Source organism: Diadema antillarum, unplaced genomic scaffold, assembly GCF_040938485.1.
Source record: "Diadema antillarum isolate AM-2024a unplaced genomic scaffold, OU_Dant_1.0 scf00000180, whole genome shotgun sequence".
In the NCBI taxonomy this organism is placed as follows: Eukaryota; Metazoa; Echinodermata; class Echinoidea; order Diadematoida; family Diadematidae; genus Diadema; species Diadema antillarum.
In genome coordinates, this window is record NW_027271069.1 from 1,053,725 (window position 1) to 1,072,768 (window position 19,044).

Below are 19,044 nucleotides of genomic sequence, written 5' to 3' on the forward strand. Positions count from 1 at the left end.
ACTGATCAAAGTTTGAGACAGATGGATGCTGGGAATACCACTGCAATTGTTTTACTTGATATGTCGGCAGCTTTTGATACTGTGGACCATTCCATTCTCATCCAGACTCTCAGATCTGTAGGTGTCACAGGTCTTGCATTAGAGTGATTTCAATCTTACCAGCCGTTCACAATATTACCAGATCAATGACAGTAGCTCTGATCCGGCTGCACTTACTCGCAGTGTGCAGTAAGGACCACATCTGTTCTCTCGGTTTGTTTGTTTGTTGGTTTTTTTTTTTAAAGGATTAGGTACATTTTTGAAAGGCACAACATTCAGTATGACTGTTATGCAGATGATATACAAATATTTGTGTCTTTTTCACCAACCAGGATTGAACTCTATGAAGCTTTAAAACGATTAGAATTATGTATCGATGATGTTAAGGCATGGATGGAAAGAAATGGTCTGAAATTTAACGACAGTAAGTCAGAATTTATTCTGATAGGATCCAAACAATTAATGTTGTCTAAAATGAATTCTGATACGTGTTATGTAAGAATTGGCAATAGTAATATCAAGCCTTCGAACAAAGTTCGTAATCTTGGTGTTGTTTTTTATGCAAATCTGACATTCAAAGACCATATTTCATATGTATCCCAACCTGTAAGATTTCATTTGCGTAACCTGGGCTAAATTCGGAGATATCTAACTAGATCAGCAGCAGAAAAAACTGATGCATGCTCTTATTTCGTCCTCGCCTAGATTTCTGCAATGCTCTGTTTTGCAGCCTTCCACAAAATAAACTGCAACGTCTTCAAAATTGTGCCGCTAGATTACTTACTTTCACGAAGAAAACTACGTACTACCCCATTACTTCGGTCCCTACACTGGCTTCCTGTAGAAAAACGTATTAACTTCAAGATTCTTCTTCTTGTGTACCGTACATTGCACTAATTTGCCCCTGCCTAATTTCAAAATACTCTTTTTCTTCACCAATCACCACGAAATCTCCGTTCATCGAATATGCAAAAATTACAGGTACCTCGAATGAAGCATAGTTGGGGGATCGTGCTTTTTCATACATGGGCCCAAAACTTTGGAATAGCCTGCCAAAATCTCTTCGACAAACATCTTCTGTTGATGGTTTTAAAAAGAACATCAAGACCTACCTTTTTGATTTAAATTGACAATTTTTTACCTTATGTATATGTGTACGTATATTGTTTGTTTCCTTATTATTTCCTTATTATCTTCTGTGATCTTCTCTGACATTATATATAATCTCTTCTACAGCGCCATGAGTATCTTTTTGCGTAGAATGAACGCTTTATAAGAATCTCTTTGTTATTATTACTATCATATTTTTATAGCATCTTTTCCACTGGATACAAGGCGCTTAAATGTGTGATATAAAACCAATTTTCGATATCGTTTTTATCCGTCTACTTCACAATGTTGTACTACACACGAGCGCAACACTCTAAAATCGATTATCTTAATGCTCCTGGAGTGATAACAGAATTATAGGAAGCCTGTAATCAGGAAAAAGAAAGGTTAATGATTCAGCAACTAAGAACGAGTCTCCGTTGTATGAAAGTTTACATGAAAAAGATATATTAAAAGATTTATTAATGAAAAATATTTTTGAATCAATGCCATGTGAATCGTCACTTATAACCCCATTCTACAGAGATTTTTTTCTCATCAGTCATTTGCAAAGTGTTTTTGTTCCGGCAACCCACCGAAGTGTATCGGATCACAGTCTGATGAATCCGACTTGTGTTGGTCGCCTATCAGGTCAGTGTCAGACGTGTCAGGCAGGATCCAGTAAGGCAAGATCGTCCGATGAGGATCACGCGAGCAACGTCTGGCACCAACCTGATAGTCGACCAACTATATTTGAATTCATCAGACTGCGATCCGATACACTTTGGTGGGTGGTCAGAAGCAACAAACTTTGCTTTCGACGAGTGACAGATGAAAACAAATCTCCGTGGGATGGGGTGTTACGTCCTGTACGTCTATTCAACAGATATTTCTTCTCATCGTTCACTCGTTGGAAGCAAGGTTTGTTGCTTCCGGCCACTCACTGAAGTATCTTGGAAAACAGTCCGGATGAATCCGACTTGTGTTGGTCGACGATCAGGTCAGTCTTAGACATGTCGGGCGTGATCCGATGAGGCAAGATCGTCCGATGAAGGAACTAAGCTCAGAGCTTAGTTCGTCATCGGACGCCTTTCCCGTTCGCACAATGAGTCGAATTTGTGTCGGATGAGTGACCAGTCAGTCTGTTGTGTATCAGATTTGTGTAACGCAGCTATTGGGCGTGTCTGGAGCGTCCGATAAATTAACCGTAATCGGATGCTCATCTGATTCCAATCTACGATCTGCCCGACGTGTTCGTGATTTGGCCAGCACAAATGCAACGCTCATCGGAGGGTTAACGATATTCTGCACCATCCGATTACTATCCACAGTCACCTGACTCTCATCGTACACTCATCGTATAAACCTAGTGACGTCCGATGGCCAACGGTCTATAAAAAGAGGGTGATCCCACGGTCAGCAAACACTGGCGCCTTGGCAGACTTTTATCGGACAATGACCGTGAGCTAGACGTCCTGAAAGTCGGCGACCAAGTCCCCTTCTGCGTTTTAATGTGGAATGAGACTTTAAGTAAATAAAAATGTGGATTGAGTAAATGTAGCAATATTTATGTAACACATCAGTGAAAGCCTGAGGAAAATCGCACGTACCGTTCAAAAGTTATGAATTGTTAAACTTTCGGTGCCTCTATTGCTGGATAAGAGGACTACAGCATTTTGTGACGTCACGTATGGAAAACGATATAACGAATTCCACAAAATTGAACTTTTTTCACATTCCCTCGACTTGTTACTGGCATACTAATTATAAAAAAAAAAAGAATGAGATAGATAAAGTGATATTGTTAGATGCCAGAAAAATGAAACGAAAAATATGCTATTTTTTCTTATATTTTCCTTACGTCATTTTCCATAGGCGACGTCACAAAATGTTGTAGACTTCACATCCAGCGATTCAGCGATAGCAGCACCGAAACTGTGGGATTCATAACTTTTCAACAGATTGACCAATTTACCTAAGAATTATTTCACTAACGCGCTCTAGTAGTATTGCTGCATCTACCTAACCCATGCATACATTTGAACTGATTCTTCTTTAAGTGCCAGCAGACTCTCATGTGCCACTATAAACCTAAAATATAGTGGACTCTCGTTCTTATCCACTTCTTCGCCTGCTGCTCCCGAAGATTCAATGACAGCGGATACTCTGGTCTGGTCCTCCGTCACCCCTAATGCTACTGTTGAGACCCAGAGCTCCCTCATGATTGGGAAGTACAGTCAAGTTTATGGAACTAAAATAAGAAGTAATAAAATAGGTATCTGTTCATAATATATACATTGTTGTTTTGAATAGTTTTAGCTTCCTTCTTATCTAAAGATTTCAGAAATACATGGAATTGGTATTTCACTTAAACTATCAGGAGGTGTACTGTTCTGAGAGTCTGTTTGACCGGCTTCAATTCACGATTTCCAATTTTGGCGCCAATCAGCCCCGTATGAATGGTCCGAGTCTGACTACCATGCGATTACTGACTGATAAGTCGTTGGGTCAGTGTCAGACCACCCTCCAATCACAATCAGAATGATTAACAGATGACAGATCGGGCGGCTACCAGCCTTCGATTTGATTATTCCGATCAACGTCATATCTTTGTTGGATTTGCTAGAAATTGGGGCCCCCGAATTCTGCTTGTCGGTTCAGATCTCATCGGAACTCATCGGAACACCGAAATTTTATATTTCTGGGGTCAGATGAGCCTCCGATGGTTAGTGTAAAGAGACCTTTAGCTGCATGTGAAGAGTAGGATTGAAGTACATATAGGTATCCATACAATATATATCGCAGAGGGAATTATAGCTTGTAGTTATATGCCTACTAAGGAGGTTCAGGGCGAGACTAATACCTCCTGACCTTGGCTATGTGGACCTTCAATATACTTTCATCTTTGGAAGATGAGTCTTGAGCAGCCGAAACTAGCCCTATAATCTTGTGTACTTCTTGTTCAGTGTTGATCATGTTTAACGTGTAAAACACATGCGCGCCCCCATGCGGCGCAGTATGATGACAGAGAATTCTTCAGCGGCTGCGTGGTCCAAAACAGACGTGTTAGGAAAAACTGGCTCTAACTCAAAAAAGGGGCAAAAGTTGGCAGCCAAATTTGGTATCGGATTAAAGCTGAGACATCAAGAAATGTGGTGGTAATAAAATCGAGTTGGAAATCCATGGAAATCTAAACGTTTCATTTGGATAAACACGAATAATTAGCCTATTTTCCAGGATATTTACCATAATATTCACGAAGATTAAAGGACAAGTTCACCTTCATAAACATAAGGATTGAGAGAATGTAGCAATATTAGTAGAACACATCATTGAATGTTTGAGAAAAATCGGACAATCCGTTCAAAAGTTATGAATTTTTGAAGTTTTTGTGCAGTAACCACTGGATGAGAAGACTATTGCTGTGTGTGAATAACTTAGATGTCACATGCGTACAACAATATAAGGAAAATATAAAGAGAATTTCACAAAATTTCATCTTTTGAAAAAAGTACACATTCCCCAGACTCGTTACCGACAATGTTATGGGTAATATTATTCCCCCTGCTTTTAGAAAGTGGCAAGTCAAGTGCTCTTTTATTATGCGAAAAAAGTGAAAATATGTTGAATTTTCTTTACATTTTCTTTATACTGTTGTACGCATATGACTCACAAGCTGTAGTAGTCTCCTCATCCAGCGGTTCCAACACAAAAATTTTAAAAATTCATAACTTTTGCATCGATTGTCCAATTTTCCTCAAACTTTCACTGATGTGTTCTACTAAAATTGTTGCATTCTCTCAATCCTTATGTTTATGAAGGTGAACTTGTCCTTTAAGTATCTTTGCATTCTTACAGCTTTCATACAGTAAACTGAACTCTTAAGAATTATGTGGGAGCAATACATAGATCGATATCTTAAAAACTACATGTTGAAATAACTGATTTATTAAAGTGGCCACAATTTGCTCTGAAACTCTTAAAATGTTGTACATTGCTACTTGAGGTAGAAAATGTACCCTTTTAAAGTACATATCTCAGTTTAATATCTTATGAAATACTCTTCAAAGTATCGTCTTTTATGAGGGCATATCAAAAATTAGAGAAACGAAATTTTCCAAAAATGACTTTTGGCGCACTTTGGTATCTCCCTGGCCCACTGTGTGGCATTTCACCGTAAAGTTGCCCGACAACATACTGAATATGACGACACAGCGTTTTCCTGCCTGGCGAGTACGTGATACCGATCAGACTTTGATTCAATAAAATTGATGTCACTTTTGACTCAGACAGAGACACACCTGCGTAAGGCTTGGTGACAACGAAATGTGGCTTTGATAGAATAGAAACCTTGAGCGACAAATGCAATGTATTGTCACATTGCTCGCATAGCAAATTGACGCACGCGCGAACGATGTATCGGGGCTTTATTGCAGCGCGTTAATGACGTTAAAAGAATTTGAAGTGATTCTATCCTATCCTAATTCATATGCATGTGTGATCGTAGACAACATACGACCTATCGGATATTACTCGATGAAAGGACTTCGGAAGAAAACAAGCGAGCTTTAATTTCTGCCGAAATGTAAGTATCTGAAATCTTAACAGCAGAATGATACGCGTAATTAGATTTCTTCAGCAAACTGCAGTAAATGTTTGTTAAAGTCTTGTGCGTTTGTTGTCAAAACAGTCAAAAGTAAGATATCAAGATAGTTCCTGGGGAAAAAAGTGATCTCCATTTCTTTTTAGTTTAATTTTGTCTAAATTCGACACATTTCGGATCGTTATACGCCAAGGAACCAAACTGCTCTCAGGTTTGCAGTGGCGGACTGAAATTGAAAAAAGAAACATGAATTTTGACGCATAGAACTACTAACATTCCAATGCATATTATCATATATAATCATGTATAATGAAGAAACGAACTGGTAATGCATTTATGGCCAATAAAGCATTAGTTTATTCGACTCAAATTTTAGCGTCTACATGGCAACATCACTGTAAATGGTGCGCACCCCCATCAGAGATTCCAGTCAAGATTCCTGAAGGCGTAGAATATATATATATATATATATATATATACAACTATGTATTTATATTCATTGTATATATCTATATATACCCATATATATATATATATATATATACGAATAATGAAATGTAAATATCAACCTTGTTCAATTTTTTGTAATTATACTAAACAATGTACTTGTCCCCACAAGGGGTTTGTGACACATGAGAATGGTGTGTGAAATAAATTGAATTGAATTAATGAAATAAGAATAAACGTTGATTATTTAGGAAGCTCATTACTATCATTACCCTGCTTAGATTCCCACAGAAAGATGAATGATCCACGGCTTATCTTCGTGCTGCTGTTTGCCTCTGGAATTCCTATCGGAATCGAAAGTGGTGAGTTTTCTCTTTACCCTCGACAGTTTTCTTACTTGTCACTCTTTCGTTCTTCGTTTATCGTCGTTATTATTCTTATTAATGATAACCATTTTTGATATTAACATAATCATTATCATCATCATCATTTATATACACAAAGATAATGTATGGACAGATAAAGTACAAACGTCATTTACCCAAAGTAAACAATTAGTGGACCATTATAAAGTAGTTTGCTCTTGACACAGGCTGGATATTTCTTATACATCACAATCTCCCTCCTACCACCCTCTCACAAAGACACACACACACATACACACACACACACACACACACATAAATATATATATATGCAGAGAGAGAGAGAGAGAGAGATGCGCGTTAGTTAACTATGCATATTATACAGTTAAACTCGCCTAAGTCGACATCGCATATGTCGAATATTTGCTCAAGTCGATGATTTTAAAAAGTCCCGATTTTTCCCCATTGACTTACGTGTATTAATTCACTCACAAGTCGAATTTTGTAAGTCGAATACTCGCCTAAGTCCATGAAATTCCAAGAACACTTTCACGGAAAAACCATTAAATTCACTGTGCCTAAGTCGAATAAGATTTTATTGTGCAATAAATCACTGTCAAAATCACGAGACGCCAATTTTTGTTTACATAAGACCTAGCCCGACCAGACAGGTGACAAAAAATGATCTAAAGTATCAAAATTCAAAGCGAACTCATGCGATTGTTGAACTCTTTTCGTGTTTGGAGGTCCGCTGGTACAGCCCTGTGGCGCTACGTATGTACAGTGACTAGGCTGTATAGTCTGTGTATGTTTGCAGTCTGCGCTGTGCAGTGGATGGATGAAGCTGCTGAGTTTTCAAAGCGGAAAGAAGGGGGAAAGTTACGGGCACGGGTAAATCAGAATTACATCTCTACACGCATTTCAAGCCACGGTATGGTTAATTGGAATCAGTCACTGCTCAAATATCGTTCATATTCACTTCCCCAAGGTTTAACAAGGGTGTAAAGTAATCGGACCTGTGCCAATACTAATAATACACTGTCCATGCAAAGTTAGCCGCGGCCCTGCCGAGCGACCCGTGCTGCGGCACACCTCTCCAGCTCTCGGCTCCAGAGTAGACAACATAATACGTGTGGTGTACCAGTAACTGTTGTTAAGTTGATTTTTTTCGACTTAGGCACAAGTCGAAAATCGCCTAAGTCGATGTGTTTTGCTCAGTCCCGAGAAGATCGACTTATGCGAGTTTAACTGTATTATACTACCTCTCATGTTGCTCTCTCTTATGTTGTCTGTAATAGCTCCAATCACTCCGGGTCAAAGACATTATAGGCCTATCATTGATAAAAGGGGGTAATAACTTGATAAACTTTGGTGGTAGAGGGCTTAACAGTGCACAACGTACTCTTTATTGGGTAAAGATAGTTGAGGTCCTGTTCATTTTCATTCGTTTCAGAGTGACCTCGGAGATCACTCCAAAATCTTCGAGTGATCCCTGAGGTCACTCCAAAATGAGTGAGAATGAAAATTTTCACTCAAAATTCACTCCAGTTTCACTCTAACATCATTCTTTTTTTTTTTGTATTTACTCCTTCAAGAGTGAATATTTTCACTCGATTTTTTTAGAGAGTATATTTCAGTCACCCTGACTCAGTATCTAATTATGTGCATGACATCATACCTATCACAAAAATGGCTTCCCACAGAACACTGGGTTACAAGTACTATGTGCTGTACAGTTATGTATTGCATCAATAAATTAGTCAATGTAAGCACTTATTCCTAGGACATTCTGGATTGGTTGAGCTCTTCTTCTTTCACATGCATGTATTAGCAGCTTTGTCGATGAGAAACTTCTCCGCTGATTTGGTCAATCTGCATACTGTTATCTAGGGACACATTTAAGCAAACATACAATACATTTTATCTACCAATATGCACATTCATGACAATGTATTTTTGTTGCGATCGACCAGTGTGTCCTTCGAATTACAACCAATGGAACGGGGCGTGCTACAGTCTGCGTGGGCTGCAGACTCCGGCTAGCTTCCATGACGCGGAGGACTCGTGCAAGAAGGACGGGGCTCATCTCGCATCGATCACCAGCTCGGACGAGATGGACTACGTCGTATCCTTGATGAATGCCAGCTCTCCTGAGGTGTCAGACTCCTGGATCGGACTGACCAAGAATTGTACTGGGTCGTGGGGATGGACGGACGGGTCTCCCGTGACCTTTATGCCTATTTTATACTATTGTAACGCGAGAAGGGGGGGGGGGGGGAAATAAATAGAGACTGAGCATCTGAGAATATCCACATCTCCTAATCCTGTAGTATGCTGCCACCAGGTAATTTTTGGGTGTACCACTCCCTGCTGAGAAGTCGAGAACTAACTTCCTCAGCTAACGTGTTTGGAGAGAGAGATCTGTAACTTGAGAGAGTCCCTATATGTAAACAATGTCTATGCTAAAGAATGTTGTGGCTGCATGTGTACATTACATACTGGTATTCCTCTTGCGTATAACCTTGACGCCTATAATTAATCATCACCAGTGTCAGTACAGAATGCGCACGCACACACTGCATCTCACATGCGCGCATACCTCATGTTCGCGCCACTCGAGCATGTGCACCACTCTCAGTTGAGTACTCCAGTCTAACACAGCCCACACAAACTAGCATCGGCAATCATTCGCTCATCTTATTCATCTATTATACGAGGAAATACCTCAAAGAATCGACCAAGCATTTAGGGTAAGCTAAGTCAGAATTCTTCTAACCTTCTCTGTATCCAAATTAACATAAATCATGTGTAAGTGAGCATTTAAAGTAGAGCCTCAGTCTCTAACTGTCACAGCTAGACTTCTACATGCGTGTACACACACAGATACCAAACATCTCAGGCACTCACTCTCCCTCCAATCACCAAGGCTATCCAATGAGTTCTAGGACCTCGCGTTTGTTGGTAACGTGTTTAAAAGGCTTCGATGTGCGGTTCGTTTGTTCAAAGTATATGAACGTGGTGCAAAGATTTGTCCAGTGTCTTTATTAATCTACAATACTTAATTAAATCTCATATCCACAACCTCAATCACTGATCACTGTTCACGTATCGTCTACAGGCATTCATTCCAGCATCCAGGCAGTACAACTACAAACTTAATGTCCGAACGTTTGAATTTAACTTGTAACTTTTAGACTTTAATAAGTCTAAATTCTGTTTGTACAGGTATATACAAATCATTTCATTTACAACATTTCAAACGTCTTCTCCTAGAGACAAAAACCAACTTGAATATTTTCCCAGCTTAATCTGACCAAGGTTCACTATAAAAGCTGTAGACCGAGTACGATATCCCAGCTCAGAACGTACCACATATGACGTGGTACTGTAGTTAGACCACTCGTTACATTCAAAGTCACATGGAGTATTGTAAATATAATTCTCCATAATTAAGTATAATGACTGCCTCTTTATCATGGAGACTACTATGTAAGAAATACTACTCCACTACAATGTTATTTAAAGACATCTCATTTTGAGACCCAATTTGTTGTCAGAAAGTGAAATTTCTTCCGTGCTTTTGTTCCTGCTAACCTGTGCGAACCTCATCCTACTAGCGAACTCCTGTAGACAGTAGACCCACTTAGACTCCAAGTCTTCCTACCCGTCTCTTTCCGAATAACATCTCTAAGTAAGTGCACATTACTCTCTCCAATAGAATAAAGAATAAAGCAATAAAGAATAAATTCCTTTCATAACCACTCCGGTCACCCCTCTGGGATTTCAATCCTTAACATAAAACTGCTGCACCACACAGAAGAGCATTATGCGCCCCACACACGATGTCGGTGGCCACGCGTCGCTGTCTGTCTTCACCGGCAGAATTTGGCCTCAAGTCTCTAACGACTCCCAAATTACCCTGCCACCAAAAAGCCTACAAAATTCTACAGTGTTTCCATTAAGCCTCTAAGCACGTCGACTTGCTCATGACTCGTCCCGCGACTTTCTTGAAACAAAAAGAAGAAATTTTGCTATCTCAACAAATTAGCTTACTTTCTTATATATTTACTATTATAAGTCTTTAATTACTAACAGGCCAAGTTGAAAGATAACCTTTACTCGAGTGTTTAGGAATGGAGCTTGCTACTAACTGAGGGTGGGGAAATTGAAAGAGATGGAAGGGGGGGGGGGGAATGGTAAAGGATCTGGACTCAGTCTGGTAAACAGCTTCTTGTCGTTCCCCAGTAGACATCAGTGTCACCAGCTCAGTCCAGCAGCAAGTAGGCCTGCTAGTCTGTCACCATGAACCCTCAGATACAGATAAGTAAACACAGCTCCGGCACTGTTGCCCTCAGTGGGTGTTGTCAGCACTCCAAAGGGAAGGGGGGGGGGGGGGAAGGGAAAGGGAAGGGGTAGGGGTAGGGGAAGGGAAGGAGTGGGAAAGGTAGTGGACACCAGCCCTCAGACACTGGCACAGTGGCACCCATCTGTTGACTTCGCGGCTTTCCCCAGGTTTAGACTGCATTACCAGACCAGAGAGACCCTCTCTATTGGCTGCAAACCCTGACATTGTCACTCTCTCCTAGGCCTCGCCTGGTCCGCCAGCTAGTCCATTCAGTTCCCTGCTCATCCACGTAGTGGCCACGGTTGCAGGGGATGAGGGGAGTGGGGAAGGGTGGGGAAGCAATTCCTATTCCCTCACTCGAGTATTGCTTAATATTTTCCTCATATTAAATAATCAAACCAGTTATTGATAATTAAAATCTTATACATGTACTTCTTATTAGAACCTTGGTCATGTTTACTACCTATTACACAATAACTGTCACTTCGACATCAAGCTGGTATGATGCATTAAGCATCCATCTTGATATTTACACAAAAGGGTATACACATCATAAAAAGAACACGATGAGCATCTCTGTGCTCAATTTACTGTAGCGATCAATAACCACAACAGTGCATGTATTTACAAAATTATATAATGATTACCCTATAAATACATTGTATACCTATCGAGGGTACGCTTGGCTTATATCAAAGACATACTATGTAATAGGTGGAGGGTACTCCCTCCACTCCACCTCCATGTTGTCAATTATCTGGTTCGAGTTGCTGGGATTCAAGAGGGAAAACAAATCTGTAACTTCTGAATTATAACAGATCAGCTGTGTCGAGTAAACAGTCGTCTGCATATGCGCGTTTTTATACCCGTCGGCCCCTTTACTCTAGCGCGTACTCTACACTATTTACGCGTATTGTTTACTTCTTCATTGGTAGTGTAACGCGAATGCGCTACCACAGCGCTACTTCAGCGCAACTTCCTTCTCACAGCTGCATATGGACTGATTCATTACACACATAGGGGTTCTTGCAACTATAAAAAAGAATTATCGTAAGTTACGTTAACAATACAAAAAGGGACTGCAAATTATGACAACTATCACCAGAAAAGATGCCAAGAAAAGCAGGTAAGTACCTACAAATATAAATCTCTAATTCGTCCCTCCGTATATTAACTGTTATTACCACCCTACTTGTTAATAGACAAGGCAACCTAGATTCATGTGCTGTACGAGTGACAGCAGTGTATACAGTGTATCTGGACTCGCAGTGTAAGGGTTCGTATACACAGTACACACGTAAGTTCTATGTACCGTACACAATCTAACGAGTAGGCATAGGTCAGTATAAATGAACTCATACATAGTCTTTATCCATGTCTCGTTGTAGTGGCATGTACACATACAAGTTCAAAAAAAAATGAATTTCAGGGTGTTCTCGCCACATTACCCCCCTCTTACCAAGTCGCTGTCCCAGCGACCAATAGGTTTAAATGTGCACTGTCGTGAAAATACTCATTCATAGTAGAATTACAACATATATACATGTACATGTTCAATTTGCTTCTGCTAATTATCAAAAACCATTGTCTGCACTATCACAGAAGTGCTCCCACATATACCTACAATGCAATCAGAATTGTCCAAATCCAAACTGTTCGTCAATTGTCTGCACTATCACAGAAGTGCTCCCACATATATACAATGCAATGAGAATTGTCCAAATCCAAACTGTTCGTCAATTGTCTGCACTAGCACAGAAGTGCTTCCACATATATACAATGCAATCAGAATTGTCCAAATCCAAACTGTTCGTCGATACGATAACATTGTCCACAATAACGTCACTCCTCACTATATGCAGGCATGGTCTCCGGAAAGGTGGTCTCCACTACTCGCTTCATCAAATGAACCTGGCCATACACTTCTGTGTACCATTCGGACTCAACCGTGACTTTCTTTACTACGCGAAACCCAATCCTCGGGCGCTTAACACTGATCACAAGTTCATCCTCCTCATCGTCGGCATTGTCAGAAAGGTAAGCCACTAACTTTCTCTTTCTTGGATTGTCCGACTCTCTCTCCTCTATCTCTACTCCTGTTGCTAGCTTGGCTTCCTCTCGTGCCTGTACTTCCCTTTCTTTCTTCTCCTTTTCATCCTGTAGTCTGGCTTCCTCCCTCGCCTTTTCTTCCCTTTCTTTCTTCTCCTTTTCATCTTGTAGTCTGGCTTCCTCCCTTGCCTTTTCTTCCCTTTCTTTCTTCTCCTTTTCATCCTGTAGTCTGGCTTCCTCCCTCGCCTTTTCTTCCCTTTCTTTCTTCTCCTTTTCAGCCTGGCGTATGGCCTCCTTCCATACCTCCTCTTCCATTTCTTTCTTCTCTTTCTCTGCCTTCTGCTTGGCCTCGTCCTTTCTCTTCTTTTCTTTCTTCTCCCTGTCTTTCTTCTCTTTCTCTGCCTTCTGCTTGGCCTCGTCCTTTCTCTTCTTTTCTTTCTCCTCCCTGTCTTTCTTCTCCTTCTCTGCCTTCTGCTTGGCCTCGTCTTTTCTCTTCTTTTCTTTCTCCTCCCTGTCTTTCTTCTCCTTCTCTGCCTTCTGCTTGGCCTCGTCCTTTCTCTTCTTTTCTTTCTCCTCCCTGTCTTTCTTCTCCTTCTCTGCCTTCTGCTTGGCCTCGTCCTTTCTCTTCTTTTCTTTCTCCTCCCTGTCTTTCTTCTCCTTCTCTGCCTTCTGCTTGGCCTCGTCCTTTCTCTTCTTTTCTTTCTCCTCCCTGTCTTTCTTCTCCTTCTCTGCCTTCTGCTTGGCCTCGTCCTTTCTCTTCTTTTCTTTCTCCTCCCTGTCTTTCTTCTCCTTCTCTGCCTTCTGCTTGGCCTCGTCCTTTCTCTTCTTTTCTTTCTCCTCCCTGTCTTTCTTCTCCTTCTCTGCCTTCTGCTTGGCCTCGTCCTTTCTCTTCTTTTCTTTCTCCTCCCTGTCTTTCTTCTCCTTCTCTGCCTTCTGCTTGGCCTCATCCTTTCTCTTCTTTTCTTTCTCCTCCCTCTCTTTCTTCTCCTTCTCTGCCTTCTGCTCGTCTTCGTCCTTCCTCTTCTTTTCTTTCTCCTTTTGTTCCTTCAGATCTCTCTCCATTTCGTCAATTAGTGCTGCTAGTCCCCCTCCCTTGGAACTCCACCGTCTGTCCTCTGCAGTGTGCCGGTCCCTCTCCCAACGAAGCTGGTATGCCCTCGTTGCCAATTGAAACCTCAAGTAGTTTCCCTCATCCCGTCTGTCAGGATGAGTGCGATTATAGTGGCGATTCATGTTCCAACGATCCTGCAACTCTGTATTACAGACCTCACACCTTATTGTCAGCGTCGTACTGTGAATAGCTTCCAGATGACGGACGTAGCCTACATGGCTTACCATGTCAAGATCACATATTTCGCACCTCATCTACAAAAGATTGAAGTTAATGTGGAAAGGACAAAGCTAAAAAGAAAATCGAAGAAGCGGCAATTTTGTAATCAACTGCTTGTCAAAACATTGTTATCGTACTAGAATCTAAATTCTACTGCTTCGACTAAAGTTTTGCTTTTGTTTTGTTGTTGTTACTGTTTTGTTCTTGTTGTAAACCAGAGATGATGACTGAGGCTGGGAAGCCCTCTTTTACAACTCGTCTCTGAACCGCCTGGGTGGTAATCTAACTCTAACAGGATTTCGCCGAACATTCTGACGCCAATCACGAAGTGGTGGTCCAGTGTAGCGCTTCAAACGATCTGAATGTACAACTCTAGGCTTGGTACGCAGTGAAGCTTGGATGCGATACACCACATCTGATAGTCTGTGTGTTACCATGAATGGACCATCCCACTTCACTTGAAGTTTAGGACACACACCTCTCCGTCTAGTTGGGTTGTGTAGCCAGACCCAGTCTCCAATTTCATATTTCACAAGTGTAGAATTGCGATCATATTGCTTGGCCTGGTGATTCTGAGCTAGGTGTAATTTATGTCTTGCTGCTTCATGTACGTCTTGCAATCTATCCCTCAGTTGTTGAACATAATCTCCAGTCTCTTCATTTTCTTCTTGCACTTCAGGTTGACTGATTGTGACATCTACTGGAAGCGTGATCTCTCTTCCGAGCATCATCATAACAGGAGACTCACCAGTTGATTCCTGAACGGAAGAACGATACGCCAGCATAGCATACGGAACCCGCTCATCCCAGTCTGCCTGATTTCTGTCAGCATCTAGTATAGACGCTACCATCGACAGCAGTGTGCGATTGAACCTCTCTATGAATCCGTCACTTTGGGGATGTAAGGGACATGTTCTTGTCTTCTTAATATGCAAAAGTTCACATACTTCCTGCATCAACTTTGACTCAAAATTTCTGCCCTGATCACTATGCAGTTCCTTAGGTAGCCCATATCTGCAAATGAATTCTTCCACTAAAGCTCGAGCGACAGTGTTTGCCTCTTGGTTTGGTAAGGGGTATGCTTCAATCCACTTCGTGAAATAGTCCCCCACTACTAGGATGTAGCGATTTCCATTGTCAGTCTCTGGTAAGGGACCCAAAATATCCATGGCCACTCTCTCAAGTGGTGCACCTACTTGATATCTCTGTAGAGGGGCCTTTGCTCTCTTAGGTGGGTTCTTTAAACGTGCACAGACTGTACACTCTCGCACTGTTGATCTAACATCTGCAGCTAGTCCAACCCAGTAGTATCTCTGTTGAACTTTGTGAAGTAACTTGTTTATCCCCAGGTGGCATGCTGTATTCGCAGCATGGAGTTCAGCCAACACAATTTTTCGCAGAGAGCGTGGTAGCACAGTTTTCCACCTAACTTCTTTACCGTCATTTGACTCCCACCTTCTCATGAGAACACCGTCCTTTACCTCTAGAAGACCCCAATTTATCCAATACGACTTCACTGCAGATGACAAGTTTGACACAGCACCCCATAATGGCCTTTCCCCACTTTCTTCCTTCCACTTCAATATGTGCTTGATATCTGCATCTTGCAGTTGAGCTCTCCTTATCTCCATAGGAGTAGTATTAGGTGAAACAGTGACTGCATTCAGTCTTCTTACGAGCTCAGCTTCGTCATCCATCTTTAGCCTGACACTTCTATTCTTCCTTCCGTCAGCTTACTACATAAAACAGTATAAAATTATGTACACATATAATTAAAATCAACATTCACACCATGCTTCCTAATGTCTTACACTTAAATCTACTAATTGTCTTCGCAGATATCCTCCAGTCTGCCGCACTGTGAGCAGGGCCTGCGAGACAGTCCATCAGCATTTGAGTGGATCCGTCCAGCTCTATGCTCGAGGGTGAGTTCATATTGACTTATCACTTCAATCCATCTTGCAATCTGTCCTTCCGGATTCTTGAAATTAAGCAGCCACCTCAGTGAACTGTGATCCGTTCTCACCCTGACTCGCTGACCATACAAGTAATGCCGGAAGTGTTTCAAGAAGTTCACCACGGCGAGTAGTTCACGTCTCGTGACACAGTAGTTTTGTTCAGCCCTGTTCAATGTCCTACTAGCATAAGCTATAACTCGTTCAAGCCCATCGCGTTCTTGACTCAATACTGCCCCAATAGCGAATTGACTTGCATCTGTGTCAAGTATATACTCGTCTCCTAGTCTTGGGTAGGCAAGGATAGGTGCAGAGGTCAACTTTTCCTTTAAGACTTCGAAAGCTTGCTCACACTCTGTGGTCCACAAGAAAATGGCATGCTTCTCAGTCAGAGCCGTCAGTGGCTTAGCAATGCGCGAAAAGTCCTCGATGTAACGCCTGTAGTACGACGCTAATCCTAAGAAGCTTCGCACATCGGTGGGATTGGTAGGTCGTGGCCATTTCTGCACAGCTTCAATCTTGGCAGGATCAGTACTCACGCCTTTTGCCGATACCTTATGTCCCAGATACAAGACCTCCTTCTGAAACAGAAAGCACTTCTTTGGCTTGAGTTTGAGTTTTGCTGCTTGCAGCCTCCGCAGCACAATCTCTAGTCTTCTCAGTACTTCTTCCACTGTGGGGCCAAAAACAATGATGTCATCCAAGTAGATTAATAAGATCTTCCATTGCAGGCCAGCCATTATAGTCTCCATTAAGCGCTCAAATGTAGATGGAGCGTTGCACAATCCAAACGGCATAACTTCAAACTGGAAGAGCCCCCCAGTCACTACAAATGCTGACTTTAGTTTCGCATCCTCATCAAGTGGAATCTGCCAATAGCCTGAGGCAAGGTCGAGTGTACAGAAGTATACAGCTCCGTCGAGTGCATCAATGGATTCGTCGATACGGGGAAGGGGAAAAGAATCCTTAATAGTGTGCTCATTCAGGAGACGATAGTCGACACAAAATCGCATAGTCCCATCCTTCTTTTTAACTAGTACAACTGGTGCTGACCATGGGCTGTTAGATGGTTTGATGATACCACGTTGAAGCATGTCATTCACGTGACGTTCTATTTCCTCTCGCTGCCCCATGGGAGGTCTACGAGGACGTTGTCTAATGGGTGCAGGGCAAGTAGTGTGAATAGAGTGGTGGGTAACATCCGTTCTGCCAATATCGTGGTCACCCCGTGAGAAAACATCTTGATAGTCTACCAGCAAAGCTGATATCTCTTCCTCATGACCTTGTACATTCTCCAATGTTCTGTTATAGATGTCTTGTAGATGATCAGGAACCATTTTCAGAGATGGTTGGATATTTGCTAGCTCATGCGCACCATATATGTCTGTACAGTAGATCCTCTCACCATTGATGTCAATAGTTCCCAACTCACAGTTGATTGATGCATTAGTACGCTGAAGAAAATCCATCCCCAGGATACCATCATGGTCGATGTCAGCTATGACAGCATTGATGTCATATGATTTCACCCCAATTTGAATGCTCACATTAGACTCGCCATACACTTGAATTGGTGTACCGTCAGCTTGTAGCAGTCTGATATCACACTCCTCCATCGAGTCAGCTAATTTACATGTCATTCTACACAAAGCTCGATGTGATATGATAGTAATTGAAGATCCAGTATCGATTAGCAGGTCCAGTCTCTCATCATCAATTATCCCTTTTATGAAGAGTCCTTGTTTGATTTCTTTTACTGTACAAATTTGCGCTCTCCTCTTAGGTTGATGGTCCAGCGGCACGGGCCCTACTTGTACTGAGGCCTTGCCCTCGCCCACTGGGAAGACCTGTTCTCGTTTCCCACCTTCTCTCTGTAGGGACACTGCTTAGCGATGTGACCATTCCTATTACAGCAGTAGCAGACAACCGAATTTGACTGTGATGCCATGTTCTCTATCTTGGATGTGAGTTGTCGCAACGCCATTCTCAGCTCAGCAATTTCTTTCTTTGTTTCACCATCTGCAGGTTCTGGCTTGGGTGACGGCATATTATCAACGGCACGAACAAGTCGAGATGGCCTGATTCTCTCTCGAGCCCTCTCTGCTTTGAGGAACGATTCTGTCGCCAGTCCAGCACTTATGGCATCGTCTAGCGTCATGGGATGAGCTCGAAAAATTCCAGCCCTTATCTCAGCCTCATCTATCGCCTCAGAAAAATGAGTTTTTGCAAGGCGCTCACGAGCAGAGGCACTCATCTCCGGGTACGCCAGACCGGTTAAGTCACGAATAGCTTGCCCAAGCTGCTGTAGTGATTCGTCCTTATGTCTACGCCGTGTACGGAGCTCCATCAGAAAGTTCTCCGCCTGTTCCCCAGGTCCGAATCTTCTCTCTAACTGTGACACTAACTCAGCATAAGAGATGCAGGTAGTAGATGAAAGATTATTCAACACCTTCAGTGCTGGACCATGTAGTCGTGTAGCCAAGTATTGACCAGCTTCCAAATCAGACCATCCATTAAGTTGCAAACAGGCTTCAAAGTGTCGCTTATAATCAGCCCAGGGCATCTTCCCTCCATATTTCTCTGGCACGACATCGCGACAGCTTCCAACTCTCATCACGCCACTGCCGGATTGAGTAGCTTGCCTGTTTGGAGTATATCGCAGTGATTGCCTGTAGCCTTGTGATGTGTACGTCTGACGTCGCTCAGCTGGAATCGCGTCTCCAAATTCTCCTCTAACTGCAATCTCCGGGTCGGATGAGTCAACAGCCCACCGAGTCTGTATTTTGTCGTCATGATGACCATCACCCGCGGCCATTTGCTCA

General features: G+C 42.0%; 1 long non-coding RNA gene across 1 annotated transcript; it reads left to right on the forward strand.

Annotated features, from left to right (window-relative positions):
• Positions 1-8,833: 8,833 nt before the first annotated feature.
• On the forward strand, positions 8,834-18,615 carry LOC139723070 (uncharacterized). The gene is made up of 3 exons (XR_011710316.1): positions 8,834-9,293; positions 12,751-12,925; positions 18,248-18,615. It is a non-coding gene; the product is annotated as an uncharacterized lncRNA (long non-coding RNA).
• Positions 18,616-19,044: the final 429 nt, after the last annotated feature.